Here is a 7,185-nt window from a genome sequence, read left to right as displayed (position 1 = left end):
GGACCCAGTCACATGTGCAAGATCACAGAGTGAGCGTGCTGGGATTGAGCCCAGTACTCACACGAGCCCTCACACTTCCCACCAGCTCACACCCTCTTTTTCATGCTTCGGGCAGCCAAGCCTTGGTTTCCTTGTTTGCCAAGTGAGACTAGAGAGTGAATAGGATGAAGCCCTTGGTGTGGAATTGGTGAGCTAGGTGAGCTTGGTGAGCTGATAGGTGAGGCTTAGCACAGCACCTGGGACATCCTTCGTACTCAGTATATGGCTGCTGTCGTGACTGTTATAGGTTGCCACCTGCCCAGCCCCAGATAGGAGCAGGGTGTCAGGGTAAGGTGAGGAGCAGAGCCACCCCTGGTCTCTGGCCCTCAGCTTGCAGCCCCAGGCTGGGATGGTGGAGCTGGGCCCGAGATGGCCTCTGTCTCCATGGAGACCCAATCAGGATGCTCCAAGACCTGTGGGCTTCTGATGTGCTAGAGAGTCGTTAAAAAGAATAAAAATTAAAACCCACCAGCCCTCCTGTGAGCCAAAGATGAATTTTCCCAGACTCTTATGTAACACCCAAAATAAACTGGGGAGAACGAGTGAGGAGGGTCTCAGCCTAGCTTGAGTGTAGCCTCAAGGAATGTAAACTCAGCATCCCGCCTCCTGAAGGATGCTCATCTCTGGGGTTGATTCCCTGACCCAGCCAACACAACTGAAGGTCAAGGCAAGAAAACTTACATGGCTGTGTGCCTGAAAGCATTCGGAGCCCAGGAGGCCTATTTTCTGACATATTATTACCAGAGGAAACATGGTCCCTGTGCCAGAAGCGCAGAACAGGGCTTCTCAAAACACACAAAGTTGAATAAATTTATCTTAAAGGAAAACTGAGTTCCTTTGGATGTTCTCACCCTGGCACCATCTGGGAGGGTGGGTTGAGCAGCATCTCTGGCCCCACCCACTTGGTGCCAGGAGCATCCCCAGGTGTGACAAGCACAGCTGTCCTCAGACATCTCCCAGTGTCCCTTGTGAGGCAGAACCTCCCACGTGAGACCCGCTGGCACAGACAGGTAAGGTGCTGACCTGGGCAGAGGGGTTGGGGTCGGCTGCAGGTGTGCGTGTGCCCTCCTGGGCATCCTGCAGAATGCAGAGCCTGATCCGGCAGGTCCCAGGTGGGGCCGGGCCTGCATTTCCTAGCAAACCTTCAGGTGACAGGCAGCGAGGTTCTGGGGAGATTCCTGCTGTGTTCCCGTTCTGACTTTTCATAGCAAGATTCTTATGTCATAGGCTGTGGGTGTGAAAAGGGGCTGAGACCTGAGGGGAGGAACGAGAAATGGCTTCTGGTCCTTTCTGGGTCCCCCCAGCCCTCTCTCCCTTCTGCTCACATCTTGGCTTTCTGCTTGTGGGGGTGGGGGTGGCAGGGCCAGCGGTGGGGTCGGGGTCATCTCTGAGGCAGGGTCAGCAGGTGGGGGCCCAGCCTGAAGCTGCCCTGGGCTGGGGCCTCTGCTCCTTAGTGGTCTGCCCAGCCCGCCGACTGCTGACTGTCTTCCGGAGTGATACGGGCGGCCTTCCCCCCCTGACCCCTCAGACCTGAGGCCCTTTGGCCCTGCCCTCCCTGTGCCGCCCGGTCCCTTGCCCAGGCTGCCTGCAGCTCTTCTAGCACATTCCCAGGAAATGAAGCACCCCCGACCTGCCAACACCTAGGGGCTCGAGATGTGTCCCCTGGGAACTCTAGCCCATAGTCCCCCGTGCCCCAGATGCCTCCCGCCTTCACACATCTACAGACACAAGGCAGACAGAGATCTCTGATTGCCACACCCTGATCCCACTGCCTCCCCTCCATTCATCTTCCAGCGGGAACCCCAGTCTTTGCCCGGCTTCTCCCAGGTCCCCGGCCCCACCACTTGGCTTCAGGGAAGGGAATGGATTCCTCACTGGGCCTGCTCCTTGTTGCTCGCTCCCAAGAAACACCACTCCCTGGACGGGCTGGGGTTGTATAAGGCCTGAGGCACAGCTTGGCCACCCCTAAGCCAGTGTGGGGTAGAGGGAAGGGAGGGAGGGGCATAGAGGGGCCAAGAACTGGCCATGCTCCATCCTCAGGGGTTTTGGTCCCTTCTCCCCATCCCTCCTTCCATGTGACTCCAGCCCTCTGGTCACAGCCCATGGGACCAGAAGGGGACACCTGCCCGGCATGGCCGATGAATCCTTTCCCCGGGAATAAGAGGAGTGGATGCCTCACCAACCTTGGAGCTGAGTGTGTGCCACATTGAACTTGGGTTTTTTTCCAATGTCAGGGTAAGAAAGAGAGGAACCCATTACTTCCGAATAAGCCAGCCCCAGTGTATTCCCATAACTTGCTATCAAAACTGCATGGGTTCCTACACTGTAGGATTCCATTTATGTAAAGTGTCTGGGACAGGCAAATCCACGGAGACAGAGTGTGGCTCAGTGGCTGTCAGGGGCAGGGAGGGGATGGGGGATGACTGTCGATAAGGATGGGGCTTCTTTTTGAAGTAATGGAATGTTCTGAAACTAGATAGAGAGATAATGGTTGCACAACTCTGTGAATGCACTAAAAACCACTGAACGGTAAACCTGAAATGGTGAATTTTATAGTGAGTGAATATTCCAATAAAGCTGTTTTAAAAAAACCCCAATTGTGTGTGAATGCAAACTGTGCCTCCTTTTTGCCATGAGACCTTAAGACGAGACGGCTCACCTGTCTGCATGTCCCTTTCGTCCTCTGTCAGTTGGAAATAAAAGCAGATACGTACTAAATAATTCCAACCAGGGATACAGTGAGAAAAAAATCCTCACGCGGCGACCACCGTCACGATCAGGGTTTCGCCAGGGGTCACCAGTGGCTTTGAAAACTAGAGGGTGATGTCTGAGGAGTGACAGGGTGTCTGCACCCCCTGAAAGTGTCTCCCCACAACTTGCTCATTAGAGGAAGAGTGACTCCAGCGGAGAGACACAGACACCCCATTATCCACGAGACTCGGGCTCACGGCCCAGGGACGCCCTGGCGAAGACACTCCATCCCCACTTTCACTTCTGTGGTAGGCCCACCCCCTCCCCTGGAAAATGCATCAGCCGAACCCAATCGTACGGAAAACATCAGGAAACCCGAAGCAAGGGGTGTCCTGCAACAGCTTGGCCAGGACTCCTAACGGATGTCAAGGTCATGAGACATAAAGATGGGGAATGATTCCTGGGCAAAGATGGCTAGAAAGACAGGACCCCAGGATGCAGTGCATGATCTGGAATGTTCTTTACTGTGAAGGACACTGTTGGGGACAAGGGTCAACATGTGAGTAAAGTCTGTAATTTGTTGTCTGTTGTACTGGCATCGCTTTTCTGATCTGGGTGATTGTTCGGTGAGCTGGGAGGGGAATGCCTTAGATATTAGGAAATGCACCTTGGCATCTTTAGGAGTGAAAGGGTGGAGAGAGAGACAGAGGGGGAGGAGACAGAGGCAGAAAAGAACAAAACAAAGGTGATAAAATGTCAACCTTTGCAGGATATAGGAAGGGTTTAGAAAGCTCTTTGTATGATTTCTGTAAATCTGAAATTATGTCAAAATAAAAAGTTAGAAAACAGAAGGGAAATGAATGTTGTGAAGCGTCAGGCAACACACCCAACTTGTCCCATTAGGGCCATCAGGTGAGTCGACCAGCGGCCCAGCCAGTGCGCTGCCCGGCCATGGGCTGGCGTCTGTCTCAAACCCCAGCTGCAAGCATCACTGTTGCCTCCTCCTCCCTGGGCCCTGAAGTCTCTGGTCCCAGGACAGGTGCCAGGCACCCCTTGCGATTTAGGCCAATGATGGAGAAGCTTGTGCAGCCCCTTGGGATGCGATCCCCTTGGGATCACATTTCTTTCATGCCCTACCCAGCACCCCTGTTCAATTCGCTCTGGACATTTTTGTACGTCAAAGTGGTGATTAAGATCATTAGTAACTCTCAGAACTGAGATTGAAATGTCAAAAGCAGCCCAAAATGTGTGTCCATTGCACAATGGATCTGTTTCGCTGCCTGGTAGTGGCCAACACTGATCCACTATGAAAGAGAAGGAAAACTAGAGTCTGGAGTTTTCCTGTAAAGAGCCGGGTGCTAAGCATTTTGGGTTTGGCAGGCCCCACGGTCTCTGCTGCAACTGTTCAGCTCCACCTTCAAATGTGAAAGCAGCCCCAGAAGATACACAACCAAGTGGGCATGGCCTTGTGCCAATAAAACTTTATTTACAACAGAAAGAGAGCCAGAATAGGCTGTGGGTGTAGTCTGCTGATCTCTGGTTCACATTCCCTCCTGGTGTGCCAAGAGGCACCTCTGCCAAGAGTCACAGTGGTGCAAAGGTGGGCACAAGCAGTGTGTGTCCATCAGCATGGGGTTGGGTGGACAGCTCAAGGCACTGCTCATGGAATATGATACAGCAATGAAAAGGAGTGTGTGTGTATGTGTGTGTGTGTGTGTGTGTGTAAATGAAACATATAAAAGTGAGAGCTGGGCCCACCCAGAGAATGGATGCGCTGTGTGGCCCTGGGTGGTGGGGCCCCAGCTGCCAGGCCGACGTTTGGCACACTGCACACATGACTTATGATGGTCTAGAGGCCTGGGTATAAAAGGCACCATCTCCTCCACTCAGGCTGGCTTCTCTCCTCAGCCACAAACATGGGTCACAAGTCTCAATGTTGGTGTGTTAGTCTGGAATCTCCAGGAAGGATGTGTGTATAGAGAGAGGGTGCGGGGCTGCACAGTCCAAAATCCCCAAGGGAAGCACAAAGCCGGGAAATCCCAGCAGGGGCCAACGTTGCCTCCGAAGGCGCCCTGAGCAGGATTCCTTCCTCCTCGTGGGACCTTCTCTTCAACTGATTGGACAGAGCCCACCCATGTTCCAGAGGGTGGTGTTCATTCAGTTAATGGTTTTAAATATTCATTATGCCCTGAAAGTGCCTTCACAGCAACATCCAGACTGATGTCGCACCAAACAGCTGAGCACTGTGGCCTCGTCAAGTTGACACAAAGAATTAAGCATTGCAATCAGTAACTTCTCAGTTCTACAGTTCTTTTCACACTGATTTAGAGGTTCACTGTAATCCCAGTTAAACCCAAGGCTTAAAAACAACAACTAATAAGCTGATTCAAAAATCATATGGAAGTGCAAAGAAACTGGAATAGTCAAAACAACTTTGAAAAAGATCAGAATGGAAGGATTCAGACTACCTAATTTCAAGACTTACTGGGCAGCCAAGGTAGTTAAAATAGTGCAGTGGGAGTGAAAGAAGAGGCACACAGATCAGTGAACAGAACATAGTCCGGAAATCGACTCACACGCAGCCATCAGTTGGCTTAAAAGATAAATTAAAAAAAAGGTGCAAAGGATGGTCTCTTCAAGAAATGGTGCTAGGACAACGGGATATTCGTATGTGAAAATCTAAACTTGTTCCATATTGTGCAACATATTTTTAAGTGAGGGGCAGATCTCTGCTGCCCCTTGGTCTTCCTCACTGCGTCAACTTCACCTTCTCTTTTCACTTTCATGCTATTTTCATCATTGTCAAAGAAAACAGACATTTTGTAGCTAAAAATAAGTATGGGATTTAAGGGCTTAAATTTTTAAACATCAGTTCCTAAGTTTAAATACCTCAATACCTAAAAAAAAGCACAAAATGGTTCATAAATCTAAATGTAAAACCTAAAGCTATTACACTTTGAGAAGAAAACAGAAAGAAATCTTCGTGACCTTGAGTTGGGGAAACAGTCCTTCGGTGTAACTGACACCGGAGCACAATCCATAAAGCAACAAACTGACTCACTGGACTCGGTAAAATTAAGAGCTTTTGCTCTTTGATATTTAAGTTAATGAAAAGACAAGCCACAGACTGGAAGAAAATATTTACAAATATATAGCTGCTAAGCGGGTTGTATCAGGCATATATAAAGAATTCACAGCCCTGGCTGGTGTAGCTCAGTGGATTGAGCTCGGGCCTGTGAACCAAAGGATCGTGGTCTGATACCCAGTCAGGGCACATGCCTGGGTTGCAGGCCAGTTCCCAGTAGGGGACACATGAGAGGCAACTACACATTGATGTTTCTTTCCTTCTCTCCTTCCCTTCCCCTCTGAAGATAAATAAATAAAATCTCTTTTAAAAATGTGATATTCTTAAAAAAAAGAATTCACAGAAGTCAATAAAAGAAAACCTGTAAAAAATGGGCAAAGCTTTCACAGGCATGTCACCAAAGGAAGACACACCAAAGATGTGGGAGAGAGATACAAACGTGCAAACAGTCAACAGGAAGACACAAGTTAAAGCTGCGGCGAGGCAGCACTACACACCGGATCCACCGCACCGAGCGCCGGCAGGGATGCGGAGGAACTGGTGGCGGGAGCGTACAATGGTAACGTCATCTTCGAAGAGGAGACCCAGCCATGCCACTCCTGGGCATTCACCAAAGAGAGATGAAAGCCCACATCCACGCATTTAATCTTCTACAAATGTTTATAGCAGCTGATGGGCAAGAGCCAGAACTGGCAAACAACCTAAACGTCTCTCAACAGGTGAACTGACAACAAATTGTGGTCCAGTAAGTCCTCACTTAACACCGTCAAAAAGTTCTGCGACTGTAAGCAAAACGACACAGGACGAGATCAGTTACCACAGGCTGCACCCTCGTTGTAAGGAAACGTCGGGATTGACTGTATCTGATTAGAGATCAGTAAAGCTGTTTCAGAGGTTTAAAAAAAAGACAACACAAGATAAAGCCAGTATGCTATCATCTATACAAAATGTTTAAGCTGTACAGAAAAATGTTGAATGTTGTTCCTGTGTTCATAAGTATGTATGCAAAAAATCTTTTCAAGAACGAAAAGAATGTGGTCAGTGGATCATGCCTTTGGGTAAAGGGGCAGAGATAGAAATGGCTACAAGGGGCATTGACTTGTGTTTTACTGCTTTAAAACAAAGAACCCCAGGGAAGAGGTCAAAGTTGCTGGTTGGGACCCCTTTGGGGTCCTGGTGGAGGACGCCTTTGCCCAAACTGCTCACTGCCACCCAGAAAATGACAGGGACCAAGATGCTCACAGCGCCGAGGGAGCCCAGGCAACAGCCCGACGGGCCTGGCGCGGGCGGCCTGGCCTCACCTTCACCTTCACAGCCGTCCTGGGGCACAAGTGACCTTCCCAAGTGCAATTCAGGCCCCACCCTCTTCT

The sequence above is a fragment of the Artibeus jamaicensis genome, unplaced genomic scaffold (genome assembly GCF_021234435.1).
Source record: "Artibeus jamaicensis isolate MK-2021 breed Jamaican fruit bat unplaced genomic scaffold, CSHL_Jam_final scaffold_537, whole genome shotgun sequence".
Lineage (NCBI taxonomy): Eukaryota > Metazoa > Chordata > Mammalia > Chiroptera > Phyllostomidae > Artibeus > Artibeus jamaicensis.
This window is presented reverse-complemented; position numbering follows the sequence as displayed.